Source organism: Petaurus breviceps, unplaced genomic scaffold (assembly GCF_028583685.1).
Source record: "Petaurus breviceps papuanus isolate PSGF00001 unplaced genomic scaffold, PetGlider_PUasm1.0 90903, whole genome shotgun sequence".
Lineage (NCBI taxonomy): Eukaryota > Metazoa > Chordata > Mammalia > Diprotodontia > Petauridae > Petaurus > Petaurus breviceps.
Genome location: NW_027187376.1, coordinates 1,205,757 through 1,223,256, shown reverse-complemented (window position 1 = coordinate 1,223,256; position 17,500 = coordinate 1,205,757). Strand labels below are relative to the sequence as shown.

The window sequence follows — 17,500 nt, the reverse complement described above, 5'->3', positions numbered from 1 at the left end:
TTCTATACTGCGTTACATTTTAATATTAGCCCATATTGGGACGGCCAGGTGGCTCAGCGAGTAAGAGCACCGGCTCCAGTGTCGGGATGACCTGGATCAAATCCGGGCTCAGATACTCAGCACCACACCCAGAAATAACTGGCCGTGTAACCTTGAGCAAGTTACTTAACCCCGATTGCTTTCAAAAAAAAAAATCATAGCCAATATTTAAATAGCACATTTAGGTTTACTGAGTGCTTTGCATAGAGAAATCTCATTTGATCTAGACAGCATTGAATAAAGTAGATAATGAGAGTATTATTTATCCCTGCTTTACAGAGGAGGAGAGAAGCGCAGAGTAACTTACACTCTCAGAGAAAACGATATGAGAAGTAGGCTTTCAGACATGGTTTCTTTAATTTCAAATCTAGCAACTTATTCACTAGCTTATGGTACCTTTTCAAGTTTATAAAACACTTTGGATGCCATGTCTTGCCTTCTCAATGAGAGACCAGAAAGAAGGAGAGAATTCAAAACTCAATTTTTTTCTTTTTTTCTTCTATTTTTCATATGCTTTATTAACTTCTGATTTACATCATTCATTTCTGCCAGATTTTGATTTACAAATTTTCTCCCCGTTTTTCCCCTACCCACCCCCCAACATATTAGCCCCACAGGATATCCCCTCCTCCAATCTGCTCTCTCCCACATTTTCTCTCATACCCCTCTCAACTTTTCCAGTAGGGCATGGTGGATCTCTATGCCCCGGTGACTGTATATCTTATTTCCCAATTACATGTAAAATAGTATTAATAATAGTATACACACACACACACACACACACACACATATATATATATATGTATATATATATATATATATATGAACATTTGATTTTAAAACTTTGAATTCCACATTCATTGCCTTCCTCCCTTGTCACCCACCCTTATTGGGAAGATAAGCAGTTCAGTATAGGTTGTACATGTGTAGCTAATGCAAAACAATAACATAGTAGATATATTGTAAAAGACTGAGTATATTTCCCTCCCTCCTATCCCATCTCCCACTTGTTCTATTCTCTACTTTGATCCCATCCCTTTTCAAAAGTGGGTGCTCCAACTTCCCTCCCCCCCAGCCTGCTCTCCTTTCCATCATCCCCCCTCTCATACCCTTTCCCCCTAGACTCCTGTAGGGTGAGATACCCTATTTAGTGTGTATTTCATTCCCTCCCCAAGCCAAATTCAATGAGAATAAGGTTGACCCATTCTCTTTTGCCTTCCTATTCTTCCCCTCCATTATAACCATTTTCCCTTGCCTCTTCTATATGAGATAGCTTACCCCATTCTGTCTCTCCCCATCTCCTCTCATTATATTCCTCTCTCACCTCCTAATTACAGCTTTTAAGTATCATCCCTTCCTATTAAATTGGTCCTGTGCCCTCTATCTATGTATACCTGTAAACATATATACACACATTCACATATGTATTCATATGCCCATATACCCTCATATATAGATATATATATACATATATATATATTTCTATTCCCTTCAACTATTTTCATACTGACAAAAGTTTCATCAGTTACAATTATTGTTTTTCCATGTATGAATGTTAATAGTTCCACTTTGATAAGTTCCTTATGATTTCTTTTCCTGTATACCTTCTCATGCTTCTCTTGCTTCTTATATCTGAATGTCAAATTTTCTATTCAACTCTCATTTTTTCATCAAGAATACTTGAAAGTCCTCCATTTCATTGAATGACTATATTTCCCACTGAAACATAATACTCAGTTTTGCTGGGTAGGTGATTCTTGGTTTTAATCCCAGCTCCTTTGACCTCCAGAATATCATGTTCCAAGCCCTTCTATCCCTCAATGTAGAAGCTGCCAGATCCTGTGTTATCCTGATTGTGTTTCCACAATATTCAAATTCTTTATTCTTGTCTGCTTGTAATATTTTCTCCTTGATCTGGGAACTCTGGAACCTGGCTATAATATTCCTGGGGGTTTTCTTTTTGGGATCTTTTTTTCAAGTGGTGATTGGTGGATTCTTTCAACTTCTATTTTGACCTCTGGTTCTAAACTCAGGGAGATTTTCCTTGAGAAATTCTTAAAGGATTATTTGTAGGTTTTTACATTGATCATGGATTTCAGGTAGTCCAATAATTTTTAAATTATCTCTCCTGGATCTATTTTCCAAGTCAGTGGTTTTTCCAATGAGATATTTCACATTGCCTTCTATTTTTTCGTTTGTTTGGATCTATTTAATAGTATCTTGATTTCTCATAAAGTCACTAGCTTTCATTTGTTCCAATCTAATTCCAAAGGAATGTTTCTCTTCAGTGAGCTTTTGAGATTCTTTTTCCATCTGGCAAATTCATCTTTTTAAGGCATTCTTCTCCTCATTGGTTTTTTGAGCCTCTTTTGCCATTTGAGTTAGTCTATTTTTTAAGGTGTTATTTTCTTCAGTCAGATTGTTGACTTGCCTTTCATGATTTTCTCACACCATTCTCATTTCTCTTCCCAATTTTCCTCCACTTCTCTTATTTGGAGAAATAAAAAAAAAATTCAAAATCCTTCTTAAGCTCCTTTATGGCCTGTGACCAGCTTGTATTTTTTTGGAAGCTTTTGGTACAGGAGTTCTGACTTCATTATCTTCTTCTTTTCCATGCTTTGATCCTTTTTGTCCCCAAAAAAGGAATCTAAATTTGGACCTCTGTGCTTGCTTCGCTTCCTCTGTTTGCTCATGTTGCCACTCAATTACTTGACTTCTAAGCTTTTTTTGCCACAGTAGAACTCTGCTTCCAGAGAGGAGAGCTTTGTCCCAAATCACTAGGGTTTTTGCAGCTTCCAGAGCTATTAGTTGGGTGCTCTCTCTGAAGCCTCCACCGGCTCTGACACCAGATCACATGCCCCACCTATACAGTGATCCAGATCAAGCAGGTTAAAGCAAGAGCAATTACCCCTCAGAGTGGTCACTTGGTCCCCCTACAGTCTGCAGGCCAGGAGTTCTGAAGCAGCCACACCATGGTGGCCACCACCCTCAACCATTTTTCCCTCTGGGGGAAGAGGCCAGACCTCACTCCCAGATCCCCTCTTCCCAAAGTCCACACTGACCTCCCACTTTTTCTTTGGCATTTATGGGTTGATAATTCTGGAAACTGCCACAGCTGCTGGTGATCCACTCTCCTGAAGTCCCTCCAGCCAAGGCTGGTCGGGGCGCCCTGTGGCTAAAATTGTGGGCTCATGCAGGGCTGGGTTCTGCTCCCAGTGCAAAGGACCCTTCCTGTCCACCTGCCAGGCTGCCTTCAACGGGAGATTTGTTTCTCTCTGTCACTTTCTGTAGCTCTAAAGTTTGTTTAGAGTCATATTTTATAGGTATTTGAGGTGGTTATGGAGGAATTGCACAGAGTTTTCCTGCTTCTATGCTGCCATCTTCAAAAATTTAAAATTTAAAATACTTTTTAAAGGAAAAAATTCTTTGATGCCTATTTTCAAATTTGACCATCTTAACAAGTCAGTGTGGGAACTAGAATAGTTATTGATATCCCCATTTTGCACATGAGAAAACTGAAACTCAGAAATGTTAAGTGATTTCCCCAAAATCACACAATTAGTAAATAGAGGACCTGGGATTCCAACTCGGGTGTCTTGAGTAGTAAATCCATCTTTTGCACTGTCAATGATTAGCTAATCTTTTTAAAAAAATTTTAAACAATTTTTAAATTTTGAACTTAAGAAGTAAAACAATAATTTTCCTAACAAAGTAGAATAAAAAGGGGATTGCACATGAAACTGTAGATGTATTTGTAGAACTTGCATTTCCTTTTAAATATATAATAAAGTTATCATGTAACTTTTTTCCTCCTCCCACCCCTGCTTTAGAGATGGCTACCATTAGCCACAAATATGTATGTTTATGTAAATCCATGTTATATGTACTCTCCTTGTTGGTTCTTTCCCCAGTAGCAGATAGTGTCTTCCTTCATAGGTCCTTTGTAGTTAATTTGGGTATTTATAATGGTCAAAATGACTTGGTCACTCAAAGTTGTTCTTAAAACAATCTTGCTGTTTCTGTATACAATATTCTCTTGGATCTGCTCATTTTACTATTCATTATTTCATTCAAGTCTTCCCATTTTTTCTAAAACCACCAAGTTTATCATTCTTATAGCAGTAATATTCCAACATGATCATATACCCTAACTTGCTAATCCATTCCCCAGTTGATGGGCATCCCCACAATTTCCAGTTCTTTGTAACCACAAAGAGAACTGCTATAAATATTTTAGTAACATATAGGTTCTTTCCTTTTTTCCCTAAGGGATCTAAGGGTATAGGCAGTTTAATAACTCTTTGGATATAATTCCATATTGCTCACCAAAATGGTTGGTCAAGTTCACAGTTCCACGAAGTGAATTAGTGTCCCAATTTTTCCACATCTCCTCCGTATGTTGCTTTCTCCTATCATTTTAACTAACCTGATATGTATAAAATGACATCTTGAGATTGTTTTAATTTGTATTTCTCTAATCAATAATAATTTAGAACATTTTTATATGTCCATTTTTATATGACAACTATATTGACATATATCCTTTGACCATTTATCAATTAGGGGATGACTCATACTCTTATAGATTTGAGAAAAATATATATATTTGAGATATGAAACCTTTATCTGAGAAATTGTCTACAAAATTTTCCACCAATTTTCTGCTTTTCTTCTGGTCTTGGCTACATCGGTTTTATTTGTACAAAACCTTTTTTTAATTTAATGTATTCGAAATTATGCATTTTATACCTCACGATGCTCTCTATCGCTCATTTATTCACAAATTGTTCACCTATCCATGAGTCTGATAAGAAGTATGTTCCATGCTCTCCAAATTCTCTTGTAATAGCTCTCTTTATATCAAGGTCATATATCTATTTTGATCTTATCTTGGTAAATGGTATAAGATATTGATCTATGCCCAATTTCTTCCAGACTAATTTTACAGCTTTCCCAACAATTTTTACCAAATAATGAGTTCTTATCCCAAAAACTTAAGTCTTTCCATTTGTCAAACACAAGATTACTATAGTCATTGGTTGCTATAGATTATATATCTACTTTGTTCCACTGATCTTCCTTTCTATTTCTTAGCCAGGAACAGATGGTTTTTTATGATTACTGCCTTATAAAATAGTTTAAGATCTGGTACTGCTGAACCTCCTTCCTTTACATTTTTTTAGTTCCTTTGATATTCTTAACTTTTCTTCCAAATGAATTTTATTATGTTTTCCAACTCAGTAAAATAAAAATTTTTTTTGCAATTTAATTGGGATGGCATTGCATATATATATATATATATATATATATGTATATATATATATGTATATATATATATAAATTTAGGTTAAATTGTCATTTTTTTTATTATATTGGCCCTGTCTACCCATGAACAATTATTATTTCTCTATTAAAATATGATTTTATTCATATGAAAATTTTAATAATTCTTTGATATAGTTCCTGTGTTTGTTTTGGCAGGTATATTCACAGGTATTTTATACTGTCTAGAGCAGGGTTGGGGAACCTGTGGCCTGGAGGCCACATGTGGCCTTCTAGGTCCTTGAGTGCAGCTTTTTGATGGAGTCCAAGTTTTACAGAACAAACCCTTTTATTAAGGAGATTTGTTCTATGAAGTTTGGATTCCGTCAAAGGGCCATACTTGAGGACCTAGAGAACCACATGTGGCCTCAAGGCTGCAGGTTCCCCACTTCTGGTCTAAAGTTACTTTTAATGGGGTATCTCTTAATATCTTTTCTTGCAGGGTTCTGTTGGTGATAATTAGGAATGCTAATGATTTGTGGGGGTTTACTTTATATCCTGCTACTTTGCTAAAATCTTTAATTGTTTCAGCTGACTTTTTAATTGAGTCTTTAGGATTTTTCAACTATATCATCATGCCATCTGCAAAAAGAGATAGTCTTATTACCTCATTACCCATTCTGATTCCTTCTATTTCTTTTTCTTCTCTTATTGCTATTGCTAGGATTTCTAATACAATATTGAATAATATTGGTGACAGTGGACATCCGTGTTTTACACTTAATCTTACTGGGAAGACTTCTAGTTTATCCCCATTACAAATAATACTTGCTGGTGGTTTTAGGTTAATGTTTCTTATCAATTTAAGAAAAATCATTTATACCTATGCTTTCAAGTATTCTTAATAGAAATGAGTGTCATGTTATCAAAAGTTTTTCTGCATCTATTAATATAATCACAAGGCTTTTGTTACATTTATTATCGATATGATCAATTATATCAATATTTTTCCTTTTGTTAAGCCAGTCACCTCTGGACTATCTGCAGAGTCCAGTCCTACTCATAAAAGCTTTTGTTCACGTGGTCCCATGTGGAAAAGAAGTATATTTCTTCTCCATGGGTACTATCAACTTATCCAGCTTTTATTAAGTGCTAATGTGACAGGTCTGCAGAGAATCATCTAATCCTACAGACACTAGATTCTTGTCACCCAAGACAAGTAACAACTAATCTGCAAAGGAAAAATGGGGAGGGAAAGAGAGGGGAAAGAAATAAGTTTTTATATACTGCCTACTATATGTCAGGTACTTTTTACAAATATTATTTCATTTAATTTTCACAACAACCCTGTGAGGTAAGAGGTATATTATCCTTATTTTACAATGAGGAAACTGAGGCTAAGTGTCTTGCCCAAGGTCACAACTGAGGCTGGATTTAAACTCATAGTCTCCACCATACCCACTGTACCACCAGCTACCCCTGGGCAAATAGACAATTGAGTAATATCTTCTGGCCAAGTAAACTACTAATCATGAGAAACTACGATGCATAGAAGTGAAGGACCACTTTTGACTCATTTTGGCTGTGTAATCCCCAGCGAAATTATTCAACCTTTCATTTCTCTAGACAATGCTCCAAGTCTGAAAGTTTCAGCACAGGAGTCCTTCAGTATCAGTGAGGAATAGGTACAAAATCAGTGATGAACCAGCTTAACCAGGATCCTTAAACTGATGAAATCATAAATCGAGGTTGAAAAAAAAGGAGGGGAGAAGGTTAGATGCATTATGGAGTTAGTAAGGAGAGAAGAAAGAATACATAGGAATTTCACATTGGATAGGATGCAGTTGAGGGAAGGCAAAACTTCTTTTCTGGCAGTTCAGGGAAAGAGATGAGCTGCAGGATATTGCTGGAATGATAGGACATGGAGATGTTGGGAGGGTCAGGTTGAAAGGGCAGGAAGAATTCTACAGTATGACACAGGTTTTCAGTCACTTCATCTTGGAGAAGTGATCAAATATGAACTCTGTCTCTGTGTCTGTCTCACCCTATCTCTGTCTCTGAATCTCTCTCACAATGCACAACATACTATGTGTATGTATATATTATATAGAAATATTTTATATTATATTAATATAAAAATTAATAATATTATATATTAACATAAATATATAAAATTCATGTATATGTGTGTGTAGGTAAAGATAATGTGATACGACAATTCACATAGGCTGCACCTACACATCCAAAATTTCACAGAGAATTTAGGGGAGTGACCAGACACCTTAGAGAGGTAATAGGGAAACAGTCTTGGATTTGTATCTAGAAGATCTGGGCTCTGTCATTTAAGTGCCTATATGACCTTTGGAAAGGAATGTAAACACCAGGAGCACCAGGTTCCTCTTCTGTTAAATGAAGGTGTGGGACTAGATGACATCTAAGAGTTCTTTCAGTTATAAACCATCAGAATATAAATTCCTTGAGCACAGGGATTGTTTGGCTTTTTTTTTTTTACTTCACAGTCCTCCGGTACTTAACTGTGTTTCTGGCACACAATAAACATTTAATACGTGCTTACTGAATTGAATCAAATTGAATTTATAATCCTATTGAAGATATTTGGGCTAGGACCATCACTTTGTATATTTCAAGTGAAATTGATTCCCTTCCTACCTCCCAGTGCTGAATTACCAGATAATTTCCTCGTTTCTCCCTGTGACTTTGACTGGGTAGACACAACCATAATGGCTCATTCTCACACTCCAAAAGGGTGGGGAGAAAAGATTATTTTTCCCAGGGCCTGTTAACTGCACCCTCCTCTGTGTGTGACTCAGACATGAGATAGGGTCTAGCTGAGGCTTTTAATTACAGGGGCACAGTCAAGCTACCAAATCAAAGCAGAGAGCAGTCACTCTCCTCCCAGAATGCTAAAGGAAAAGGGAGTCACAGATAGACTAGAGGTTGAAGATCTAGTCTATGCTTCTCTAACAGACAACCCCTGGAGCTCAGCACAAGTCCTCCTTCCTCCTCCTCCTCTTCCACTGGGAACTAGGAAAAGCAATAAAACCTTCTTTTTTGAATGGAGGTTTTATAGTCAGCTGAAAAGACAATCCTGGGTCGTTCAACTGGCAAATCATTCTGAGGAGACAGATTTCTTTCATGTGGCCACATTCACAGTTTAGAATATGTTTTGGGGAGGATGAGCTTGAGAAATAATAGTTCTAGAGCTGGAAGGAAACTCGGAGGCCATTTTATCCAACCCCTTTATTTTACAAATAAGAAAACTGCATTCTAGTGAATGTAAATGATTTATGCAAAGTCATATTGTCAGAGGTAGCATTTGAACACAGTGCCTTTGACTTCAGAGCCACTGTTCTTTCCTCTGTGTCATACTGGCATCCTACAGGGAGCCTAGGTTCATTTCTGCAGCTGAGCAAGGGCTTTTCCAAAGTTATTGGAGACATGCCATACTGTGGTTAACTGGAACTATAACTGGGCTGTGCTGTGCTGTGGTTGCTGAGCAAAGTGTTGACCAAACTCCTTCTGGCCACCCATGGAACATATCTGCCACCCCTCTCCATCAAAGAAGGGAAAGAAGTGGCAACTGTATGCTAACCTGGACAAAGCCATAGATCTAGAAGTGGTGATGGAGATTCTGAGTTACCACCATGCTTGTCTGACCAGCTTGATAGCATCTGTCTCTTCTTGTCTCATCAGTTACAAAGACTCTATGTTCTGCCATCTCTGAAACTGCATTACCATTCTTCCTATCCCAGCAGAAGAATATACCATCTCACAGATTCGGCCATCATAAAAAGACCTTGGAAAATGAGATGAAATGTCATAGATAGCACCCAGGCAAAGGTCATTTCCTTTCTGTGCCTCAGTTTCCCCTTTGGTTGTTAGATAGAATCAGCCCCATCCCTCCTCTATCCTCAGGCTGCAGTGAGGATGAATGATGTCTTGTCTTTGGGGCACAAGTGGGGACTTCTCATCAGTCCTGTTCTCTGTCCCTGAAAGAACCATCCTGCCTTTCATGAGGAGAGGTGAGATCAGCATGAAAGGCTTCCTGGGCTTCTCACTTGACCAGGAGAAGTACAAACAGCAAAACTTCTATGTCTAGGGAGGCATGAATAAATGAATGAATAAGCATTAATCACTTACTGTGTATTGGGAATAAAAATGAAAAAGAAAAAGTTCTTGTGCGCAAGGAGCTTACATTCTAATAAGAAAAGATAATGCCTATAGTGTAGTGGTAACCAAGGAGGGGTGAGATGAACTGGGAAGTTACAAGAATGATAAATAAAGCCACCAGAGCAATAACCCATTGGCATGTCCTTTCTAGGAATGGTAGTGTTAGTTTGATTACTATTCTCAGACTTAGAGGTAGAAATGGGGAGAAGGAATGGAGGAGGTGAGGGCTGGAGAAGACATGTAGTCCTCAGGCCTCCTGGCATAAAGAAAGCCAGAGAGGAGCCTGGAACAACTAGACAGAAATATTAGCTTATTAACACCCAGTACAAATGAGGCTAATGTGGCTTGATGGCTGGCATGAGCTGCTTAGTTTTACTCCTCTCTACTGCTAATCAATTATGAAAATATGTTGAATTTAAGAGGAAACAAGGTATAGTAGGAAGTGAAATGGATTTTGGAGTCAGAGGACCTGGGTTCAAACTCTACTCTTGTCACTAGTTGGGCGACCTCATACAAGACTCGACTTCTCTAGGTCTTATTTCCCTTATCTGCAAAAAGAGGGCTCTCCATCCGAGGGACTCTTAGATTCCTCCTGGCTCTAAATCTCTGATCTCTTGACAAAGTAAGCACCTACTTCAGGGTGTGAACTTTCTATTAAACTTAATCCAAAGCAACCACCTGCCCAATTGACCCCAAATAATCCAATGTGATTTATTTAAAAGCAATGAACCATTATCTGGTATATAACCTGGTAGATTCCAGTTCCTCCACTAGGCCTCAAAGACAACAATGGAAAACACAGCCCTGCTATAAAGGAGCTTTACATTCTACTGGGAGCCTGACTCACCAACCTATAGATGACTCACTTTGGACTTAGAAACCAGAGGCTTAGGTCAGTCCAACAAAAAAATTTTGGCAGCCCAAAAGGAATTCAATTCAACAAACATTTATTAGGTGCTAGACCAATGTGAAGGATACAAAGACGCAAAATATGGTCCCTGCCCTGAAGGAAAATAACTAAACAGCATGATGAAATATGCAAAATGCCAAATACACAAGTCAGACAATGAGATGGGTTGAATGAACCCAACCTATGAAAACTAACAATTTACAACAAACTCTCCCAAGTGATACCCAAGACAGCTAGGTGTGGCAGTGGAGTCAGAAAGGTATGAGTTCCAATCCAGCCTCAGATGCTTACTAGCTGTATGACCCTGGGCAAGTCACTTTATCTTGTTTGCCTCAGTTTCCTCATCTGTAAAATGAGCTAGAGAAGAAAATGGCAAACCACTCCAATGTCTTTGCCAAGAAAACCTCAAATGGGGTCACAGAGAGTCAGATACGACTGAAACAATATAACAACAAGTGATGTCCTGGTCCTCTTTAGTAATGGTCATAGCCTCAGTCAGGTCTGGAATCTAGGTGCTGCTCAAGCTCCTCCACAGTAACAGAGGCTTCAGTCAGCACAGAATATGACCATAAACGCTGGCCTGTCAGTTATCTCAAAAAATCATGAAAGTCAGGGAAAGCACTTCAGAGCCATCAGGTTCATTGCACTCTGGAAACTGAGAGCCAAAGACACAGAGGGATTTGCCCAAGATCTTAGTGGGAAAACCAGAACCCAAAATCCGGATCTTTTAATTACCAGTCTAGTGCTCTTTCTCATACCAGAAATCGCCTCTCTGTGTCCTTGGTCACCAGGGGGACAGGGATAAAGAGAGGGTGGATAGATCAATTCATCTGCTGTTTGCAACAAGTTAGGAGCAGAGTCAAGTTGAAACAAAGATCTCATTTCATCCAGTCAATAATCTTCAAAGATTTGAAGGTCATTATTAATTCCCTTTCAGGTTCTTCCCCAGGCAGAACAATAGAGTTGGTTCCATAATGACAGGGACTATGTTTTATACTTTTATATATTCCCTACAATGCCTAGCACAGGAAATTGCATTCCATGTCTGGTGATGCTGTTTCCCCAGCATCATCTGCTGTGCCACACAGCTGGAGGATGGGTCTCAGGGGGCCTCACTATGATTATTCTGCTCGCCCTGCTCATGATCTCCTTACCCTAGCTCACTAAGCAATGGGTCCTTTGTGAATATCTCCTGAATAAGTGGACAAATGAATGAATTTATATATCATATATATGCCCTTGAAGATAATGTACTTTTATCTTAAATCTATAAAATGTTGTTTACATTGTTTTTTCATTGCCCAAATCCACCAATTCACCTTACTTCCTCCTGCCCCTTCCAGAGACCCACACCATAAGTCATTTAATCTCTATGTGCTTCCGGTTTGGTTTGGTTTTTATGAAATAGGGATAACAATTATACCCACCTCCCAGGACTTTTATCAGGATCAAATGAGATAATAACGGTAAAGCAGAACAGTGTGAGCACTGAGCACATAGGAGGCACTTAAAAATACTTATTTTTCTTCCATATAACAAATAAACATTTTTTAGAAAAATAGGAAAAGAAAAAAATTAACAAAATAGGTCAATACATTGAAAAAGTCCAAAACTCCACACAATATTCCATACCCATAAACCTTCAACTTCTGCAAAAGGCTGGGGTGGAGACATTTTCCCATGTATATTCTTTGGAGTCTCTTATAATTTCGCAACATTCCCTTCTGATTGTTTTCTGATGGTTATTCTTTCCATTTAATTTACATGGTTGCAGTCATTGTTTATTTTGTTTTCTTAGTTCTGCTTACTTTGCTCTACATCCATTCGTGTAAGTTTTTCTAAGCCTGTCTGTATTCTTCATATTCATTTCTTATAGCACAATAATAACCCATTCATGGACCACTATTCATTTAGCTATTCCCCAACAAATGAACACAAAAAATAGTATTTCTAATGATTGCTGCCTATAGGTGGGTAATAATAGCAGCTCGATATTTATTATTGAGAGAATACTCTGGCTGAAAGAATTCCAAACATTCATTCATCTATCACCCGGCTGTACTACTTATAGATTTCTCTGACTGACTTTTCTGCCATATACCGGGAAGCTCATTACCAGAATAACCAACCTCATTTTCCTGGAAGATCTCATCGGCCTTAAAGATCTACCTCATCACTACCCTCTGCATCTCTAATCGGAAGGTGGGGGAAGGACATAAACTGGAAACCTCCATTTAAGGAGAGACCTCAGCTCAGTAATTTGCTCATCTCTCAGATGGTTACACTACCTTGGAATTTCTCTGACCCACCTCTCCTACCCCTCTGGGGACTACCTTGAGCACCTACAGCACCTTGAATATCTTCCCTGGACCCCTACACACACTTTCCAGCTTCCTTTTGTGTTTTGTTTTCCCCCATTAGGTCTTTGCACCCCTAGCACTATAGGCAGTTAGGTGGTACTGACTACCCCACCAGTAGTCAGGAGGACCTAATTTCAAATCCAGCCTCTGACATTTACTAGTTGTGCGAACCTAGGCAAGTCACTTAACCCTGTTTGTCTCAGTTTCCTCATCTGTAAAGATGAATTGAGAAGGAAATGGCAAACCACTCCCATATCTTTGCCAAGATAATCCTAAATGGGGTCACAAAGAGTCAGACACAACTGAAAAAAAAACCATCAATGCCTACTTAGCACAGGAACTAACTCAAAGTAAGTACTTAAGAAGTGTTTATTGACTATTCACTATTATTGTCCCCATTTTCAACTGAGGAAACTGAGGCTCAGAAAGGGTTAAGTGAATTACACAGAGTCACACAATTATGGTGAGATTTAATCCTATGTCTCCCTGCAGAATCTGTCAATTTTCAGTGACCGTGATAATAAAGACTAACATTATGGCTGACGTCTTTGTTCCTCTGAAAGCTGGGGATGGTGGTAGCCCTGATGGCAATGGACCAGGCCAGTTTGCCTGGTGCTGTTGTCACCTCACCATCCACAGCTGGGCCACAATTGGAGATCAGATTTCAGTGGCTTTATTCTGCCTTCCCTGCTTGTAGTCTCCCATCCTCAGCACACCCCCAGGCAGCAGATAGTGGGGCCATTCTGCTGTTAGTCATACCCAGCTCGGGCTTCCTGCACACTCCAGGATTTCAGTGGATTTCACTCCAGTTCTTGTTACTGAGTAATGGGCCAATCCCTTCATCAATTAGGCAGCCTGAATTACCATCCAAGTTGGGCCCATATGAAATCAAGTATCTGTGTAAAAAAGAAAAAAAAATCTATCAAAGTTATTGCTTAAGTAAGGAAGGACAGTTTAGTTCTTTGGTGGTTCAAATCTTTGAAAGTGGAAGAGGTTTTCACAAAGAGCCCAAAGAACTTGTCTATACTTTGGGAGGACTTTGCAATTTCCACCCAGAAAATAGAAGATTCTACCTCCCAGGGTGCTGTCACCACTTCTCCTTGAAAATCCCACTAATCATGTATCTAGATGTCTGGCCTATGCACAAATTTGTAAATAGAAAGTAATTTGAGGAAGGAGAAAGTATTAACACCTGGTGAGGCGACCAGGAAAGCATAAAGGAGGAGATGCCATCTAAACTGAACCTTGAAAGAAGGTAACGCTTCTGAGAAGTGTAAGTATGTTCCAAAAAAGGATGTTAGCAACATTTTCTCCATCATTTTCTTAAGTCCACAGGGATGAGGAACTTGCAGCCTCCAGGACACATGTGGCTGCCCTCTAGGTCCATAAGTGCCCCCCTTTGACCAAATACAAACTTCACAGAACAAATCTTCTTAATAAAATAATTTGTTCTGTAAAACTTGGACTCAGTCAAAAGGCCACACCTAAGAACCAAGAAGACCACACATGACCTTGAGGCCAAGGTTCTCCACCCCTGGACTCAAGACAATGGACAAAACCATAAATCAAGCCCTGGTTCTTATGATTTGCCATTTCTGAGGTATAAATGCTCACACTGAAATTTTAATAATCTGGTATCTCTAATCAGTTCAGCTATCTCTAACATACTCTTAGAGAGGTTTTCATATGGCCTCCCACATTAGAATATAAGCTTCTTGCAAGTAAAGACCGTGGTTTTTTTTCTTTCTTTCTTTGTATCCCCAGAGCTTAGCATAATGTCGGACACATAGGAAGCCCTTAATAAATATGTATTTGATAACTGACTACTCCAAGCTCCCTTTGAAGTTAGCATATTTGAATCTGAACTCTAGTTGTATCATTTACCAGTGTAACTTCAAAAAAATCATGTAACTGCTCTAGTCTCGATTTCCCCATCTGTTGAAAGGCTAAAATCATATTTATACCACCTGACTTACAGGAAAGCATTTTATTAACCTTAAGACACAACAGAAATGTGAGTTATTATCATCATAAATCAGACCAAACAGTCTAGTTTGACTCTTTACATGAATCATATTGCCTGGGTAAAATTTTTAAATCTCCCCTCACAAGAAATCTGCCCAGTTGCCCTCTTCCCCCACTTCCTTTTGTGGTCCTTCTTGTGCTTAACTATAACCAAGCTCATCCCCGTCCCTGAGACCTGCTGGTGTCACTTTTGCTCCATCTCCAGTCTCTCCCACCTCCCCTCACCTCCCCAGCTGCCTCTGCACCAAATCCAGAGGGAGCTGGGCTGTTTCATGTCCTCATGACGATTTGGCATCCTGACACATGAAGCAAAGAACAAGGGGAAGGCGAAGGATTGCTGGCAGCATGCACCTCTCAGGCAGCTCCAGCTGGCTGCTGCCTCTCCTTAATCCACAGCACCACCTTTTGAGGAGATACTGTACTCTGGAAAGAGAATAAAGTGAACTCTCCCAGGCTCCTTCCTTGCTTGAGAGATGAACTAACTTTATAATGGCAATCTCTGAGTGGACAGAGCTTCCCAGAAGTCATGACTTCCATGCCCCTGCCTCTGGGCAGGCTATCTAGTATGTGACACTCCATTTAAGTGAGATTTAATGATAAAGCACTAAGAGTAAAAAGATCTCCAATGAATTTCAAGTAAATCCCTATGCATGAGTCCAATTTTAACAGCTATTTATTAAGCACCTATTGTATGCAAGATATTGTGTTGGGTGCTAGGGATACAAAGACAAAATGAAAAACAAAGTCCCTGCTCTCAAGGAATTTATATTCTGCAGAGAGGATACTACATGTAAACTTCTGAGTGATTAGTAATAATAATAACAACACTCATGTAGTGCTTACACTAGGTAGCACCATAGTGCACAGAGTGCCAGGCCTGGAGTCAGGAAGACTCATCTTCCTGAGTTCAAATCCCATCTCAGACACTTACCAGCTGTGTGACTCTGGCCAAGTCACTTAACTCTGTTTGCCTCAGTTTTTTCATCTGTAAAATGAGCTGGAGAAGGAAATGGCAAACCCCTCCAGTATCTTTGTCCAGAAAACCCCAAATGGGATCGTGAAGAGTCCAACACAGCTGAAAAATGACTAAACAATAAAAACTATACTAGGCATTGCATTAAGTATTTTATAATTATAATCTTATTTGATCTTCACAACAAGCTCGGAAGGTGGGTGCTGATATTACCCTCATTTCATAGATGAAGAAATTAAGACAGTGGTTACAGGACTTGCCCAGGGTCACACAGTCATTATGGAGATATATAATGATAAGAAAGAGCACCGAGATTTAGAGCAGCAATTATTAACCAGGGGTCCATGGATAGATATCAAGGGTCCATGAGTAGAGATGGAGAAAATGCATTTTTGTTTTCAGTAAACCTCTACCTTAAAATTGGTATTTATTTCAATTATGAATGTAGGTAACAAATATTATTCTAAGAGGGAGTCCATAGGTTTCACCAAACTTCCAAATGGGTCCATGTTATACTACCCCCCTCAAAAAAAAGGTTTAGAAGCTATGTATTGGGGTTGAGGTAAGGAGAGACAGAGGATTTTGGATAACTAGAGGAAGAAACAATTTCAGGAGGCATTTAGTCCAATCCTCATTTTGTAACTGAGGAAGCTGAGAGATAAGGAAGTAAAGTGACTTGCTCAAAGTCATACAGTGGCAATAAATGTTAGAGGCAAGATTTGAACCCAGGTCCTCTGAAATCAGATAAGGAAAAGTTTTCTGTAAGAGGGGGCCTGAGAGTTAAGCCTCAAAAAAAAGCTCTGATTCTAAGAGGCAGAGGTGAGAAGTTAGTATACTCCACTAAAACCAAGACAATCTTTGCAAAACTCATGGAAGTGTGAAATGGCATGCTGAGTTCAGGAAATAGCAAGGAGGCCATTTTGGTTGGAATGTAGAGTGCTTAAAAAGGGAACAAAGGGAAATAAATCTAGAAAGTCATAGGCTGGAGCCAGTGAGCTTAGGCAAGACATAACCTTTCTTTTTTTCTTTTTTTTTCTCTCAATTACATGTAAAAGCAGTTTTAACATTTCTGGTTTTTTTTTTATTTTGACATCCAAATTCTCTCCCTCCCTCTCTTCTCCCCTCCTTTAGAAAGCAAGCAATTTGATATAGATTATAAATGTGTGGTCATGCAAAACATATTTCCATATTAACCATGTTACAAACAAAGGTACAAACAAAAACCAAGGAAGGAAGGAGGAAGGGAGGAAGAGAGAAAGAAAGAGAGAAAGAAAGAAAGAAAGAAAGAAAGAAAGAAAGAAAGAAAGAAAGAAAGAAAGAAAGAAAGAAAGAAAGAAAGAAAGAAAGAAAGAAAGAAAGAAAGAAAGAAAGAAAGAAAGAAAGAAAGAAAGAAAGAAAGAAAGAATTGAAGGGAGGGAGGAAGAGAGAAAGAAAGAGAGAGAGAAAAAGAGAGAAAGAGGGAGAAAGAGAGAGAGAAAGGGAGAGAGAGAGAGAAAGGGAGAAAGAGAGAGAGAAAGAAAGAAAGAAAGAAAGAAAGAAAGAAAGAAAGAAAGAAAGAAAGAAAGAAAGAAAGAAAGAAAGAAAGAAAGAAAGAAAGAAAGAAAGAAAGAAAGAAAGAAAGGAAGAAAGAAAGAAAGAAAGAAAGAAAGAATTGAAGGGAGGGAGGAAGAGAGAAAAAAGAGAGAGAGAAAGAGAGGGAGAAAAAGAGAGAGAAAGGGAGAAAGAGAGAAAGAAAGAAAG

General features: G+C 38.7%; 1 long non-coding RNA gene across 1 annotated transcript in view; it reads right to left on the bottom strand.

Annotated features, from left to right (window-relative positions):
* LOC138151560 (uncharacterized) overlaps positions 1-13,658 on the bottom strand; it is a 46,028-nt gene extending 32,370 nt beyond the window's left edge. Inside the window, exon 1 of the long non-coding RNA XR_011165859.1 lies at positions 13,522-13,658. This is a non-coding gene — a long non-coding RNA (uncharacterized lncRNA). The remainder of the gene's footprint in view (positions 1-13,521) is intronic.
* Between the last annotated feature and the right edge of the window lie 3,842 nt (positions 13,659-17,500).